Source organism: Helianthus annuus, chromosome 15 (assembly GCF_002127325.2).
Source record: "Helianthus annuus cultivar XRQ/B chromosome 15, HanXRQr2.0-SUNRISE, whole genome shotgun sequence".
Classification (NCBI taxonomy): domain Eukaryota; kingdom Viridiplantae; phylum Streptophyta; class Magnoliopsida; order Asterales; family Asteraceae; genus Helianthus; species Helianthus annuus.
In genome coordinates, this window is record NC_035447.2 from 33782284 (window position 1) to 33800934 (window position 18651).

Below are 18651 nucleotides of genomic sequence, written 5' to 3' on the forward strand. Positions count from 1 at the left end.
GGCAGCTTAGTAATAAAGTCCATAGTGATATTATCCCATTTCCAAACTGGGATCCTAGGTTGTTCCAAGAGTCCATAGGGACGCTGGTGTTCAGCCTTTACCTTCGAACACGTAAGGCACTTAGACACATATACAGCAATGTCCCTCTTCATGCCGGGCCACCAATAAGTCGTACGTAGATCCTGGTACATCTTATCGGCGCCTGGATGGATAGAGTAGCGGGATTTGCGAGCCTCAGTCATAATGAGCTCACGGAGATTATCGCGATCTGGCACCCAGATGCAATTTAGGTAATACTGAAGACCATCAGATATAGTTTCGAGCTGCTCGATTCTAGCATCGAGCACCTCATCATAGATACTGCCTTCATTAGCTGACATGTACTGCGCTTCACGAATACAAGCATGCAAATCACTGGATAGATGTATAGTCTTGACATGAGTCTTACGACTAAGAGCGTCGGCCACTACGTTCGCCTTACCAGGATGGTAGCGAATTTCGCAGTCGTAGTCATTAAGCAATTCCACCCAACGTCTCTGTCGCATGTTCAGTTCTTTTTGGTTAAAAATATGTTGAAGACTCCTGTGGTCCGTGAAAACTACGCACTTTGTACCATACAGGTAGTGTCGCCAAATCTTTAACGCAAAAATCACCGCACCAAGCTCCAGATCGTGAGTAGTGTAGTTTTTCTCATGCACTTTGAGTTAACGAGAGGCATAAGCAATAACCTTGTCCCGCTGCATGAGCACACAGCCCAAACCGCGGTTCGAGGCATCACAATAAACCACAAAATCGTCATTACCATCAGAAAGAGTCAAAACAGGAGCATTACACAAAAGGTTCTTAAGGGTCTGAAAGGATTCCTCCTGTTCGGGACCCCAAACAAAAGGTTTCTCCTTTTGGGTTAAAGTAGTAAGAGGAACAGCGATTTTAGAAAAATCCGCGATGAATCGGCGGTATTAACCTGCCAATCCTAGAAAAGAACGAATCTCAAACACGGATTTAGGCGTACACCAATTCTTCACTGCTTCAATCTTAGAAGGGTCAACATGAATACCCTGACTACTAACAATATGACCAAGAAACTGCACTTCACTAATCCAAAACCCGCACTTCAAAAATTTAGCATACAGACGTTCACCACGTAAAAGTTCAAGCATAAGACGTAGATGGCGAGCATGATCAGCTTTAGACTTAGAATAAATAAGAATGTCATCAATAAAGACTATAACAAAACGATCCAAATAGGGTTTACACACATGGTTCATAAGGTCCATGAACACTGTAGGTGCGTTGGTCAGGCCAAAAGGCATGACTACGAACTCATAGTGCCCATATCGAGTACGAAACACAGTTTTAGGAATATCGTCTTTGAGGACACGTAGTTGATGATATCCTGAACGTATGTCAATTTTAGAGAAACAGGACGCGCCTTGTAGTTAGTCAAACAAATCATCAATACGAGGTAACGGATAACGATTTTTCCCAGTAAGCTTGTTAGGCTCACGATAGTCGATACACATACGAAACGAACCATCCTTCTTCTTGACAAATAACACGGGAGCACCCCACAGGGAGGTACTTGGACGAATAAAACCTTTATCGAGTAGTTCCTGCAGCTGGCTGGATAACTCTTGCATCTCGGAAGGTGCAAGACGGTAAGGTGCCCTAGCGACAGGAGTCGCACCAGGTACGAGATCAATACGAAAGTCAACAGCTCTGGGAGGAGGAAGACCAGGCAAATCCTCCGGAAAGACATCCGGAAAGTCACACACAACTAGAACTTCGCTTATGTTCTTCCCCTTGCCCTTTTGTTCCACCACGTGGGCCAAGAAAGCAGGGTTCTGTTTACGTAAACTTCTGCTCGCTTGTGTGCATGACATCAGCCTTAGTCCCTTCGAAGGTCGGTCTCCATAGACATGTAAAAGATCACCAGACGGAAGAGGAAGACGGACAAGCTTATCATGACAAACAATCTCGGCATGGTTCTTACGCAACCAATGCATTCCGGTAATGACATCAAAACTACCCAACCACATGGGTATAAGATCAATGGAGAATACGTGATCGTTAAGAATCAAGGAACAATCACGCACAATAGAATTATTAAGGATCGACTTACCATTAGTGACCTCAACAGAGAACGACTCAGGTAACTTAGAGCGTGTACAATTTATCAAAGACTCGAATTCCACTAACACAAAACTCTTATCCGCACCAATATCAAATATAATCGAAGCATAGAGATTATTAACGAGAAACATACCATTCACCACGTCATTGTTGTTGCGATCTTGATTGGCATTGAGGTTGAACGCTCGTCCACGAGCGGCTGCTTGTTGCTCTTGGTTCAGCTGGGGGCAACGGTTACGGAGATGAGTAGTACCCCCACACTGAAAACATGCATGAACGACACTGACCGGTCCTGGATTCTGCAGAGGAGGAGCTAGAAGAACTGCTTGAGCTGGTGGAGCAGGAGTTTGCTGAGCTTGAGGGGCAGGATTAGCTTGACGAGAGTAGGGAGCCGTGTGACCATAGCGGTTACAGTTGGTGCACAATCGGCATGCGGAGGTAGTAGGATGATGAAAGTTGCATGTCGCACACTTGGGGTAAGACCCAGTGTATTGCTTTATCGCTTCGGGAGCAGCAGGGTTAGCAGCAGGTTTCGCTACAGGGTTAGTAGCAGGAGTAATAGCATTACATCCCGAGCCCTGGGCTTTCCGTTTCTTGTTCTTGCTGCCACTTGGCTGCTGAGTGACTTGATTTGCAGACTTTGGAGGAGCAGGGGTAGCAAACTATTTATCACGCACACGATTGTTGTTGAGACTAGCTGCGAGACGATAAACTTCCTCAATAGATCCTAACTGAGCTGCTTCGATGGAATCACGCTGTCACACCCCGAATATCCACGTGTCACCGGTGGGCCTGGTGGGGAGTATCGTGACGTAGTTGATAACATCATTGTCAAACAACACAATATATAAATGCACAGCGGAAGCAAAAGATAAATATATTACAATCCGAATATAAAGTAATATCAAGTATTACAACAGAAAGTAGAGGATCCACAGGCGGATCTTAAAACTTAAATATTGTTCAACAGACTTTAGGCGCCTAGAACTTGCAAGATTCCTTATTAACGCCCTGTGCAGCTTCCAGCCTATTACGTACTTGTACCTGTCACTTAGACTTTGGAAAATACGTCAGTTTTCACTGGTAAATACACTCAACTGACTCATTTGAAAAGAGTTTATGAAAATTGGTTTAGGCGCACAAGGCACAAAACTATTTTGACACTTGATTAAGATGCACAAGGCAAGATTAATCTTTTATACTTGGGACAAACTATATCTCATGTTATCAGTTTTACATAACTTGCTCTACATACGGGGCCCGGTTCTATGCCGGTTCAAGATTAACCGACACACCACTATTCCCTTACTGGGAAGCCCTTATTGGGTATAATCAATTAATAAGCATATAGCATCTGTCAGGTGTATGCCTACACCCCGTGCTTAGGTCGTGGCCATTGCATTTAATGAGTCAAGGATATCCAGGACACGGTCGCATTAACCCCCAATGTTTCAGTCAAGCAATACGAATTAAAAACAGGTTATTTGGATTTCCTGACTCATTGGTCTTCAAATCCCATACCTGACCATGCGGTATTTATATTACCGTATCCCAAGCCCGTAATAGGGAAAATAAGTTAAGAGTATTTACCTGAGCTAGCTCCTGTCTTAAATAGCAAGAATTATAATAACTCAGCCGTATTCACTTAGGTAAGCGTAGGTACAATTTACCGGAAGGCTCTAGGCTGGAATGATGGTATAAATAACCAATTAGAATACTAATGGGTCTTTAATTAAGCCTAAACATAGACCGGTTAGTTTTAAGGAAATATACGGTTCAAACGCATGATTAAGCGAAGACCGGAATAGAATGTGTTTTAGACCCAACAAGTATGAAGACTTGTATAAAATGGGTAACCTAAATACATTCTGGATTTTGAAATAAAATGATAAGGTTAAACCCGTTTCGGTTATTTTATGAAAACTAGCCTCGTAGGTTTAACCGTATGCTTATAAGCGAAGCCGGGTAACCGGATGAGTTATACACAAGTTTCATATGCCAATATGTTTTAAAATATGTTAAGATATCAGTAAGATATCAACATGTATGCTCGTTATAGTTTTAAAACCGAATTAAGCCCCAAAAGGGCAATTTGGTCATTTTACGATGCATAAAGAGAGCTAGTGGATAAACTGATGTCATGGTCATTATGTTTTTGTAAAAATACTTTATTTATGATGTTAAATCAGTAGGGTGTCGAAAATATGTGTGGTTTATAGTTTAAAACCAAACTATACCCTGAAAGGGCATTTTGGTAATTTCACACATAGTTTGGTGACTCATTTGGAAATCTGAGTTTGGGTCAAGTACCTACTGAATTTATATTTAAAATATGTTTAAAAATCAGTAGGTATCAAGTTTTATTTCATAGATATGGTATTAAACCATATTATGCGCCGAAAAGGCGTAAAAGTTGGTAAATGACGATCTAGATGAGGTTTAAGGTTAAGTATATGTTATGAACAGGTTTGTAAGGTTAAAATAAGTTATTTATTAGTTCATAACAGTAGGTAAAAGATTTAGTTATGAAAATGTACTAAAATTCATTTTAAGCCTCATAAGGGTATTTTCGTCATTTATCAATACACGCAACGCATGCTTGCAAACTCAGTTTGAATCTGATTTAATATTTAAAAATTATATAAATATAATATAACATCAGTGAATGAGGAGTTTTGCCATAAGAATCATGTTTATACCATTCCATATGCCGAAAGGGCATTTTGGTCATTTTAAAAATATAAAAATGGTTTTTATGCAAAACTCAAATCATGACCAGATCTTGACATCAAAATAAATTTGAAATATTGTTAGATCAGTTTATAAACCACATGCATGCTCATATTTATTAAAAATTCTCATTTTAACATAAAAGGGCATTTTAGGCGTTTTAACGAAACTTGTGTTAAATCTCAGATTTTGAATATGATCTTGTAGTATGACCTCAGAGGGTTATACTACATAATATAAGGATCATAATATGACTTTGATTCAGCTCTTAAAGTTATTAAGTCGGGTCAGATTTGAAAGTCAAAGGTTTGGTCAAACTGTTAGACTTTTTGAGTCAAACAAGCAATTTCACCAATTTGATCAGTTTATCATGTTCTTGTAACAATTACCAAGTTATTTAAATGACAAAACATGATCCATAATCTCTAAATTATCAGTTTTGATTAGTTTAAGAATCTGCCCAGTTTGACTTTTAGATTACTAACTTTGACTTATCAAATAGACTAGAAATCGTGGAAATCAGAAAGCATGATCATAATGGATTATAACCAACTTGATTACCATCATAAAACAAGATTCATTTGGAATTTTTGCTGATCAATTCATGATCAAATCAGAAAGTCAAACAGAAGTCAAAATATAGTGTTCTTGGCTAAATTAAACTATGAACAAGAATCAAAACATGATTGGAATACTTACAATCACTGAATGAAAGATCAAGAACACCAGAAACTTCCAAGATGATACTCAAATTTCGGATTTGAGCAGATGAGGAAGTTTGAAGTTGAAAAATTTATAAAAATTGAAGAATATGATATGTTCTATAGGATTCTTGAACGAATCAGATGTTGCCAAGTGTTTAAACCACTTATAAAATCTATGTGCTGCCCCTAGTATCGATTATGTGGGCTAGAAACCGGTTTTGAACAATGTCCAGCAATTAACAGGCTGTTTTCTGCTGTTTTGCACGTCTGATCAGGCCTCGCAGCCCGCGTAGAGGACACAGCAGGCTCACGCGGCCCGCCTGACAGTTCAGGTCTGCACAACAGTTTCAAAATCGACAGAATTGGTCCCTGTCAGCTTATGTAGTCATTTTAGGCACGTTTAAGGCCCGTTACTCTCAATTTAAGGCTCCATCATGAAGTATAACATAGGAGACATGAAACATGTTCAAAAACATGTCGGATGTCGGTTTGTTTGGCCGTACGGTCACGTTATGTGTCGAATTACGACGAAACACGAACGGACGCGAAAAATGGTCCAAACTACGCGACGAATGGAGTTTTATCAAGGCGATCACTAAAATAAAATATTTTAGTGCTTACATAAATTTTTGGGTGTCCGGGGATACTCAGATTGTGAGATATGCGCGAAAATGCAAACTTGTGCACTTTTTTGACACTTTTAGTCCCTGGTGGACTTGAAAGTTTATTTCTGCGCACCAAACACCTCTAAGCCTATATCTAAACTATAGAAATGATAATTAGGGCATGTTTAACTTATGGAAAATTTCCGGAAGGTCCGTTACTGTACGAATCGACATACTTTTGCAGTTTAACGCAAATAGTCCTTAAATTGCGCAAAGTAGCGCGAATTGCCGTTTAATGTTATACAAGCCTTCCATGGCCCATATTTATCCTTCCCAAGCATATACTTAAATATTAATACGCTCTCGTTCGCTTAGATGGTCACCGAAAGGCATAGATTCTAAAGTTGACGCTTTAGGCCCCTCTATTGCGCAAACTTGCACATCTCATCATTTATTAGCATTGAAGCCTCATCAAATCCATATTAGGCATTCTTGGAAATATTATTAATTATCACGATGCTTCGGGTTCGCTAAAAGGTCATTCAGAGGTATAATTAAACATATTGACACTTTTAGTCGCTCTAACTTGCAAAGTTGCGCGTAACTTTACTTATAGGCATAAAAACCTTAGATGGCCATTATTTGGCATTCCCGAGAGTATAATTAAATATTATTAAGCTCCCGGTTTGTTAGAAGGTCACTCAGAGGTAAGAATTAACATGTTGACGCTTTCAACCCTTTATTGCGCAAACTTTCAATTAATTACGCAAACGACTACACTTATTCATCAAGTGGCACATTTGTGAACATGAACATCGTGAGAGGTTATTTGGAAACTTAGTTTTGGTATGCTAACACTTCCAGTCCCTTTATTATCAAAGTTTTTGATTTTTTCTAAAAATTAGTCCCTTAATTTCAACATTGGACTTTATCAGGGTTTATTACACGTGTCAATACATCATTGGACGTGATTTTATGAGGTGTTACACACGCATAGCAGGAGGCAGACCGTTGGTATACTTAGTTATCATCCGCTTGGGAGTCGAGACCAAGTGAGGAACGATAAAGCTTAACTGCTTGAACCGGGTAGTATACGCCATGTTGTCATCACCAACTTGCTTTAAGTGCCAAAATTCTTCTTCGGGTTTGAGCTGCTCATGGGGAGGACAGAACTCGAGCATCATGAGTTCTCGCACCTCGGCCCACGGTATAGCATAGGCTGCCTCATTTGTACGGATGTTTCTTTCATTAGCCCACCATTCCAAAGCCCTACCTTGAAACACCCCAGTAGCACTCCTGGTTTTCAAATGTTCTGGGCATTCACTATTAATGAAAGTGACCTCTATGCTATCAAACCACTCAAGCATAGCTGTCACCCCATCATTGCCCGTAAACGGTTTGGGGTTGCAGGAGACGAAGTGTTAGTAGTTGAACTTGGTGGTAGTCGGCTTCTCCGTTTTGGAATCTACAGAGGATGGAGGAGTGGTAGATCCTTGTAGTTCAGAAACAATCTTTGGCATGACCCGAGCGATCTGGTCGGCCATGAATGACATTATCTTTTTCTGGGATTTCTCCCTTGATTTCCTTAGGTTGTCAGAGAGTCTTCGAGCAGACATCTACGAGTTCCAACATAAGGATTGTATAAGTCTAGGTTACGAAGTCCCATGATAAAGATTCACTCACGATAGGTTAAGGATTTAGATACAAGATAGACTAACACCACGAAACGCACGACCTTCACATGGCACGTTGTACGAAGTTTGGTCAACATGTCAAAAACGCTTATATATAGGAAGTACCAGCGGCGTATCCACCACGCTTCGGGCACATCGCCTCCCCTCGTACTCGGTGTCATGTTACGTGTCACAACTCTCAACATACCCATCATCATCATCATATATTCACATAATTTTAATAGATTATCGTAGATTACTCATAGATTACTCAAATAAATCACATAGAATACTCAAAATAGATCAGCGTAGAATACTCAAGTAGGTTAACATACATCATCTCATAGATTGGCATAGATTATATTGATAGATTATCATAGCTTGCTTAAGTAGATAGTTTAACATAGTCTAACCAGATAGATGATCATAGATTAAACCAATAGACCAAGATAGATCAACATAGACCAGCTCAAATAGTTCAACTCGCTAGATTATCATAGGTTAACACAATAGATCAACCATAGATCTTGCTAGAATTTTCATTGATTACATAGTCTGCTCATTGGTTGCATAGGCTTTCCATAGATCGCATAGACATTCCGTAGATTACATAGGCTTTCCACACTGGTCTGCAAACACTAATCTCGTATGGCACTTGGTACGGAAGTTGGTAATATGCCGGAAGCACTTATATATAGGAAGTACCAGCGGCGTATCCACCATGCTTCGGACATGCCACTTCTGTCTCGTACTTCCATGTCATCTTAGTGCTTCATACCCAAAACAACCACCTCAGAACATAATAGTCGATCAAGATTACCACATAGATTAAGACTTCATAAATTTAGTTCGATCTGAGATTAGAATTAATATCTTAGATTGCGGACAATGTGTAAGTTTGTGCAAGAACATTTCAAAACAAATGGAGAATCAAGTTCAAAACCTCATAGATAAAACCACATTCATAAGAAATTGAGATAACATAAAAGCAAGATAGGCTTATAAAACACAGGATTGTTCCGGGTAGAGGAACGGCGTTGGGAGAAAGAAAGGGATAGAGCTCTGAAATAGTTAACTCAGAGCTGGGGTGGGAACCCAATCGATGTGTCACAAGAAGGCGCCTACGATATTCGTCCTTTTAGTCATTCCACGTACTCAATTGATTGGTAGTCCCGAGACTTTGGCGAGACATAAAATCATCAAGGAGCGGGACTAGTTATCAAGGTCTGAGTTTCACCTCTAACTTGGCAACGTCGTACCCTAAATGTTGTGGGCACTTATTCGCAGACAAGGCCTACTAGAGTAATATGGAGACTTCCCACCAAGGTTCGGATGTCACTCCTATCCTGTGGGCAAATCTCGTGCAAAATATAATCACTGTATAACAGTGTTTTCATAGTATAAAGTGTACATTGTATCAGCCTTAGGAAAGGCATGTAAGTTTTAATAGGAACATGTGCTGCTAGGAAGCAGTTACGGTCGAATACATAAGTCTTAAACAACACATAAGGGTCAAGTTCCTAGAACTATAGACTAGGGCAAGTATTCCTACTTATCTTAATTCCCTATAGTTATGGCTCTGATACCAATCTGTCACACCCCAACCGATGGCGGAAACATCGGGGTGCGAGCACAAAGCGTTCAGATTGTTCATGAGAATTCCACAACACTAATTGTTTCGATAAAGATTATAGATTTCATGCATATAGTCTAAAACTTCGTCACAAATATCACATTACAAACCAACATATATTGTTCCAATTGTTTCAAAATACTAAGTTAACTAGGCGACGTTTCTAGAGCATCATCCTAGCTTGTTTTCCATGTTCCTCAGCAACCTATCAGCCTGCAGCATGTATTAAAATATCAATACAAAAGTATTGGCGAGTATACAAGTTTGATAATAGAATAATGGATTTAATACAAATCATATCCACAGTGTAAGTAATTAAAAAAATAGTTCAGTCGTGCTAGTGTCGCAGTCCACGCAGTGATAGCCCAAGTATCCCGATGCTTTAGTGCTTACCCAAGACTCAAGGTAAACTAGAATCCTCCTAATAATACCCCGAAGAATAATGGGAGAGGTGCACCCCCTATAGCGCTACTATTGTTAAGGCGGAACTAAACACCTTGGATTAAACGTCACATAGCACAAATAGAATACTAGAATGCACAAGTTTTCACAAACACATAGGATAGAGTATAGATTACCAAAAGTATTTAGTTTAATAGAATACATGTTACACACCAAAAGTTTAAAGTAAAGAGGGGATCGAGTATACTCACAGTGATTGCTTAACAGTCGCAACTGTTATTGGATCAAAGGAAGCTCTTTTTGAGGATTAGCCTCATTAGATTACAATAGGATAAGAGCCGGGCAGGATAACGAGATTGCTCAAAGTGTTGAAACAGTCACTGGGTCGAAGGGCTGCCCGATTGGACGGCTGTCCGATCGGATTGCCGGTCGTACGGGTGGCATAGGTGTTGTAGGGGAAAGATGGCTGCCCGATCGGATAGCCATCTGATCGGTGTAACGTCCTGCTTTTTCATACTTTCCATAATTAGAAAGCTCGCCTTGTAATGCTATTTTTGGAAATCTTGTATTATTGTAGTCGTCTTTTCGTTGTAAAATCCGAGACTTGGATCATAAATAAAATTCGTATTTCTTTAAATTCACCATCTACATATTCATACATGTTCATACGTTTGAATTCATTGTACATCGAATCCTTATTTGTAATTCATACTTATACAATACTTGTTCACGATGCATGTCCATGCTTGTCCTTAAATTGTTGATACTTAAAAACCCCTAATAATATGCTTATTTATACAACGGTTAATCATCTAATATGTGACATATACTTGTCACTTACAAACATGTTACATACTTGTACATTACACTTTTTACCTAGTTAAATCATGTTTTATTTCATATTTTACCTTGTTACAAGTTAGGGGAAACATTGTTGCATATTATTACAAAACTTAATTAAAAAAATTACTCATTATAATGTTTTAAAAATAAAAAAAATAAAGAAATATGGCAGCCCCAATTCAGCAAAATTCAGCCCCATATAGTTGGGTTTTGTTGGCTAGTTTCAAGGTGTAACCCCTTCTAAAACACTTTCAAAGCCCAACCCATTGAAACCCTAATCCTTCCCCCTATAAATACCACTTATAACCAGCCTCCCTACCACTTTTGCAACACTAAAAACTCTCAAAACATCCTCCAAACCGTAGCTGAAACAAGGGTTCGAGCAGATTGACACCCCTTCAAGAAAATGAGCATAACTCACTCAATTCTTATCCGATTCACTCGATTCTTTTTCCTACTACTTTGTGTTGACCTTAGCTATGTTTCCATGGGATTTTCACAGTAAATAAGTCCCTGGAACTCCGGCAAAAAAGCTCCAAAGTCCACTGATTGTTTTTGTTTTCATGAAATCCTTGTTACTCTTACCAAACTTGAGTCTATCTCATCTCAAACCTATGTCCTAATGCTTACAACACTTTAGTGGTTGGTTAGGCTTAAAAACAAGTTTGAGACACTTAAAAATCAGAGGATTAAACCTCATAAACTTGGTGTTTTATTTAGGGTTTTAACCCACAAGTCATGTCAAACTTAGTCTTTGATGCATGAGTGATTATGGAACAACTTGGGTTGTCCAAACATACAATCCTCACATGATTTGATGATTTCTATTAGTTTAGTTTATCTTACATACTTGTACTAACCTTAGTTCATGACCCTCCTTGGTTGTTTTTACATCAAGTGTAGTGGTGAACATCAAAGGGGTGCCTAAATGGAAGCTTAGCCTTTCTACCCCATCCATGACATCCTTGTAACTTAGAGGTACCTAAATGGAGATTTAATCTTCTACCTCCTACTTGAAATATTGGACCTAAATAACATATATTATATAACCTAAATAATATCTATGTACATTCGAACCTTTGATGTTGAAACTATGTTCACTTGTCAAAGTAGTAGGACATCATCTAAGGACCTAAACCTTGTTATGATTCTTATGGGTATTCAACTCATGAAAACATTATTATAACCCTTGTGGTTACCAAGTGTCATACAAGTGTTATGAGTTGAAGATGATTATGTTGATATAATACTTTCATGTCGTTTTATTCCGAATCTCGTCTCTAAGCATACTTGAACTTTAACCCTTATACATTCGGACTCTAAATCTCTACTCGTCAACAATTGGATAATCGGAAAGCATATTCAAGCCTTGTGAGTATACTTGACCCCTTTTTTCGTTTACCACTTTTTGGGGTGTAACATGTTATTTATAAAATTACACACAAACTTTATCATAATACATAAACATTCCTATTACACGTATGCTTATTTGATTACTTGATACTTTAAACTTGGGTGATACTTATGTGTTGAACTTATCATTAACTTCGTACGAGCCTAACCGTGACATATGTAGCGCTATAGGATTAACGACCCGCCCGTAAACTTGTGGTTATGTCATGAGCATCTTCCTTTTCATTATTGGTTTGATATGTTAGACACATGCCAAATTTATTGTTTATCTTGAATCGCATGCTTGCTATGAGGAATTGTTTAAAACTTTTCTTTTGTTATGTACGTATCAAACTTGTATACTCGCCTTTGCTTTTGCATTGAACTTTATTTTAAACATGTTACAGGTTGAGGATGATGATGCTATGAAATGAATTAGCGTTGATGCCTAGATACACATATAGACGTTTAGGTTTAATCGTTGTATCAATTTTGATTATGTTGTATTGTATTTCCCTTGAACTTGATGTTATTTGATTTCCTTGTAATGTTGACAAATGAATTATGAAATGAAATCGGTTTATTAAATATTGTCACAAATAGCGTTATGATGTCTCTAGCAATCTTCACACTTCGTCTCATCCCGATGTTTCCGCCATTGGTTGGGGTGTGACAGATTGGTATCAGAGCCATAACTATAGGGAATTAGGAAAAGTAGGAATGCTTTAGCCTAGTCTACAGTTTTAGAGCCTTATTCTTATGCTTTGCTTGAAGCTACTTGCATGCTACTTTATGTACTCTTATTTATTCTCTTTTGATCTTTTGAGCATATATGTCGCTTACGTGTTAACACTTGACATGCTATACTTGCTTTATTATGTGCTAATACATGTTTTATTGTCCCACCCATTATGTGCTATTCTTAATATGCTTCATTGTGCGTTTATATTTGTTGTTTATTCCTTTAACATACTCTTTCCCTCATGCATTTTACTTGACTATTCTAAATCCGTAAACACTCGTATTACACAAATGAGACAAATTCACCAAAATAGGCGTGAAACCCACAATTTGGTGAACGACTCTCAATCTACCCATTCTTTTTACACGAGATATCGCCATTAAGCTAGGAGTGAAATCCACATCTTAATGGTAAATCTCAAATTTCAAATTCTAGTGGACCCTCGTCAACATGTCAAAATTAAATTTTGACCCGACGAGTACCAACCACACTTAGGATACGAAATCGTCAAGTTAGGGGTGAAACCCGCACCTTGTCGACTAGTTCCACTCCTTGGTATTTTTTTTCATAAATCCCGCCAAGTCTCGAAATTTCGATTGATTTGGGACATGTAGTAACCGGAAGGGTAAATACCGTTAACCGACTTGTCGGCGAGAGTATTTTACCTATTAGGCCAAAGCATGCTCCTCAAATTCAAAAGACTTTTCGACCACTTTGGTTAGTCAAAGTTCCGTTTTGGAACCATCCAAATTTTGATCAACATGTGTTTCTATTATTTATTTTATACGATGCAATCCTTCAAACTCGTGTTTACTTTCGATATTCTCTTTTCACACACACAACATATTGAATCTTTTCCAAACATTTATATATATGCATGATTTTCATATAATTTAAATTCATATTCCATGTAACGACTAGTGGAGATATATCATTGAGATTGGAGTGATTTCCCTACCTTGACGATTAACTCCACTCCTCTTTACTTAAAACGACCTCACCAACGAGTTAGGGGTGATTCCCTTACCTAGGTGATCGTTACCAAAACGTCTCTTCAAAATATCTTATTATGCAAACTCGATCATATTTTATACCCAAATTGTTTAATGTTATTCAAAATATCCACTCATACCGATTTCAAAATACATTGTTTTATCAAACGTACTTCTTATTCTACAATCTATTTTCACTCAACTCATATACGCGAGATTCATAATCATGTCTTAAAACGTTTTATTGCTCGAACTTCAAAACCTTACGAAATGCTACCTATCAATTTAATCGGTTCAATGAAACTCTTGCCCATGAACTTCATATTCGACTTAATCACTAAAACATGCTCACCTTCTACTTTTAATCAAAATCCAACCAACCTTTCTCAAATACTTATAAGATCTTATAGAAGTTATATGATTGTTTTACCAAATACCCTTTTCAACATCAACAAATCATTTGTTAATTTTTTTAATCACTAAGTCCTTTTGCTAAATTTCTCTTCTAAGGATCCTAGTTTTCACAAGAACCTCCTAAATTCATAATTTCTTATTTGATGAAACGAACTTACTTTTTAACGAAAACCTTTTTCCTACACCAATTTACAAAACACGTGGGCAAGAAGACTTCATAGGGACCGACCATTTTTCGGATTACGTAAACCCTTTTAAACAAAATTAGCATTTCTATTTGTTACAAAATACGTTATGCATAACCAACGAGTACTTTATGTTCCTTTACATATACAAACTATATTCTACCTTTCAAACCAAGCTCAATCTAATTTTGATTCGACAAACTAAACGTTTTGTTTAAACAACTATACATGCACATCATCATACACATTTTAGTCGATACCTCGCGATAACATCATTTATATCGTTCGTATCTACATACTTAACTTTTTTTATCCGCAATGTCTCAACGTACACTATATACGCAATATTTATTATTCATACCTACACCTATGTTCATACGTTTATGCTTGTACTTATACACATACTACTTACACGTTTATGTTTATGCTCATACATACATGCGTATTCATACTTAAACTTATGCTCATACTTTCATCCATACTCATGATTCATACATTCGTACCTATACGCGAGGGTAATCCAAGAGATTTGCTTGGGTGGGTCCCATACATACTTAAGCATGGACTTGCTTACATACTACATTCTTACACGTGCACATTCTAATTTTTTTATGTATACCCAGATTCATACACAACTATTACAAGCTGTGCAGATCATGCGACGATCAGAATAATCGCGGGTGCACACGGGATTATAGTGATAGGCGTATGAGAACCATAGAGTGTGCTACTGCGTATGGTAAGACACGGAACGTAACATGACACCGAAGACGAAACGGGCGTAACATGGTCAAAACATGGTGGATACGCCGCTGGTACTTCCTATATGTAAGTGTTTTCACCATGTTACCAAACTTTCGTAAAACGTGCCATGAGAAATTCAGTGTTTTACAGACCTCTTAGACCTAATACAAGCTTTAAACAACTCACAAACGCATTAGGTTCGATTATCCATGACGAGACTTCATCTTTAACACGCTACTTTCAACTATCTAATACTTATATCATTCATATACTTGCATTCATTTAGTGTCAATTGTTCACCCCATACTCCTATTATTCTCCATTATCCTTTCTTTCATATGAACCCCGTTCGCAATCTAGCTTGTTTAAACATTCAAATCCTAACTTATCTCATTACCTTTAAAACCGTCTTCCTATTCTTTATTCTTATGTAAATGTACTTAGTATACCTTTAACGCTTTATTCAAAGTACCAAATCTTTTCGTTACTCTCAATAAACAATTTTTATGAAAATGTGATTTTTATACTATCCTTTAAACTCCCCATGCAAACTACCACACTTTTCATCAAAATACTAAACGCATTATACGAAAGTTATACTTCTTGGATATCATATTTTAAAGATACCTCTCTATTCTGGGACATTCAAACTTATTTAAACTCCTTTGCCTATGCGTACGCATACACGTTTTACCTATGCTTAAACGCCTTAACTCATTTTAGTCAAACAAATTCCTATCCTATCGTTCTTCAAAATTTCGTACATTTCTAAACGTTTCAAAACTCCCAAGTCTCGATTCTTTTAGCCAAAATGCTTTTTCTCCAAGGTCTTCCTCATAAATAAATTTCGGGACGAAATTTCCTAAAGGAGGGGAGACTGTAACACCCTGCTTTTTCATACTTTCCATAATTAGAAAGCTCGCCTTGTAATGCTATTTTTGGAAATCTTGTATTATTGTAGTCGTCTTTTCATTGTAAAATCCGAGACTTGGATCATAAATAAAATTCGTATTTCTTTAAATTCACCATCTACATATTCATACATGTTCATACGTTCGAATTCATTGTACATCGAATCCTTATTTGTAATTCATACTTCTACAATACTTGTTCACGATGCATGTCCATGCTTGTCCTTAAATTGTTGATACTTAAAAACCCCTAATAATATGCTTATTTATACAACGGTTAATCATCTAATATGTGACATATACTTGTCACTTACAAACATGTTACATACTTGTACATTACACTTTTTACCTAGTTAAATCATGTTTTATTTCATATTTTACCTTGTTACAAGTTAGGGGAAACATTGTTGCATATTATTACACAACTTAATTAAAAAAATTACTCATTATAATGTTTTAAAAATAAAAAAAATAAAGAAATATGGCAGCCCCAATTCAGCAAAATTCAGCCCCATATATTTGGGTTTTGTGGGCTAGTTTCAAGGTGTAACCCCTTCTAAAACACTTTCAAAGCCCAACCCATTGAAACCCTAATCCTTCCCCCTATAAATACCACTTAGAACCAGCCTCCCTACCACTTTTGCAACACTAAAATCTCTCAAAACATCCTCCAAACCGTAGCTGAAAGCAAGGGTTCGAGCAGATTGATACCCCTTCACGAAAATGAGCATAACTCACTCAATTCTTATCCGATTCACTCGATTCTTTTTCCTACTACTTTGTATTGACCTTAGCTACGTTTCCATGGGTTTTTCACAGTAAATAAGTCCCTGAAACTCTGGCAAAAAGGCTCCAAAGTCCACTGATTGTTTTTGTTTTCATGAAATCCTTGTTATTCTTACCAAACTTGAGTCTATCTCATCTCAAACCTATGTCCTAATGCTTACAACACTTTAGTGGTTGGTTAGGCTTAAAAACAAGGCTGAGACACTTAAAAATCAGAGGATTAAACCTCATAAACTTGGTGTTTTATTTAGGGTTTTAACCCATAAGTCATGTCAAACTTAGTCTTTGATGCATGAGTGATTATGGAACAACTTGAGTTGTCCAAACATACAATCCTCACATGATTTGATGATTTCTATTAGTTTAGTTTATCTTACATACTTGTACTAACCTTAGTTCATGACCCTCCTTGGTTGTTTTTACATCAAGTGTAGTGGTGAACATCAAAGGGGTGCCTAAATGGAAGCTTAGCCTTTCTACCCCATCCATGACATCCTTGTAACTTAGAGGTACCTAAATGGAGATTTAATCTTCTACCTCCTACTTGAAATATTGGACCTAAATAACATATATTATATAACCTAAATAATATTTATGTACATTCGAACCTTTGATGTTGAAACTATGTTCACTTGTCAAAGTAGTAGGACATCATCTAAGGACCTAAACCTTGTTATGATTCTTATGGGTGTTCAACTCATGAAAACATTATTATAACCCTTGTGGTTACCAAGTGTCATACAAGTGTTATGAGTTGAAGATGATTATGTTGATATAATACTTTCATGTCGTTTTATTCCGAATCTCGTCTCTAAGCATACTTGAACTTTAACCCTTATACATTCGGACTCTAAATCTCTACTCGTCAACAATTGGATAATCGGAAAGCATATGCAAGCCTTGTGAGTATACTTGACCCCTTTTTTCGTTTACCACTTTTTGGGGTGTAACATGTTATTTATAAAATTACACACAAACTTTATCATAATACATAAACATTCCTATTACACGCATGCTTATTTGATTACTTGATACTTTAAACTTGGGTGATACTTATGTGTTGAACTTATCATTAACTTCGTACGAGCCTAACCGTGACATATGTAGCGCTATAGGATTAACGACCCGCCCGTAAACTTGTGGTTATGTCATGAGCATCTTCCGTTTCATTATTGGTTTGATATGTTAGACACATGCCAAATTTATTGTTTATCTTGAATCGCATGCTTGCTATGAGGAATTGTTTAAAACTTATCTTTTGTTATGTACGTATCAAACTTGTATACTCGCCTTTGCTTTTGCATTGAACTTTATTTTAAACATGTTACAGGTTGAGGATGATGATGCTATGAAATGAAGTAGCGTTGATGCCTAGATACACATATAGACGTTTAGGTTTAATCGTTGTATCAATTTTGATTATGTTGTATTGTATTTCCCTTGAACTTGATGTTATTTGATTTCCTTGTAATGTTGACAAATGAATTATGAAAGGAAATCGGTTTATTAAATATTGTCACAAATAGCGTTATGATGTCTCTAGCAATCTTCACACTTCGTCTCATCCCGATGTTTCCGCCATTGGTTGGGGTGTGACAATCGGGTTGCCATTCGAGTGGAGTCCATAAGCAAATAGGACTAGGGTAGCTGTCCGATCGGACGGTAATCTGACCGGATTGCCACTTGATCCTAGTGCAGACAATCTGGTCATTCCAATTGGACGGCTACTCGATCGGACGGCTGTCCGATCGGGTTGCCATCC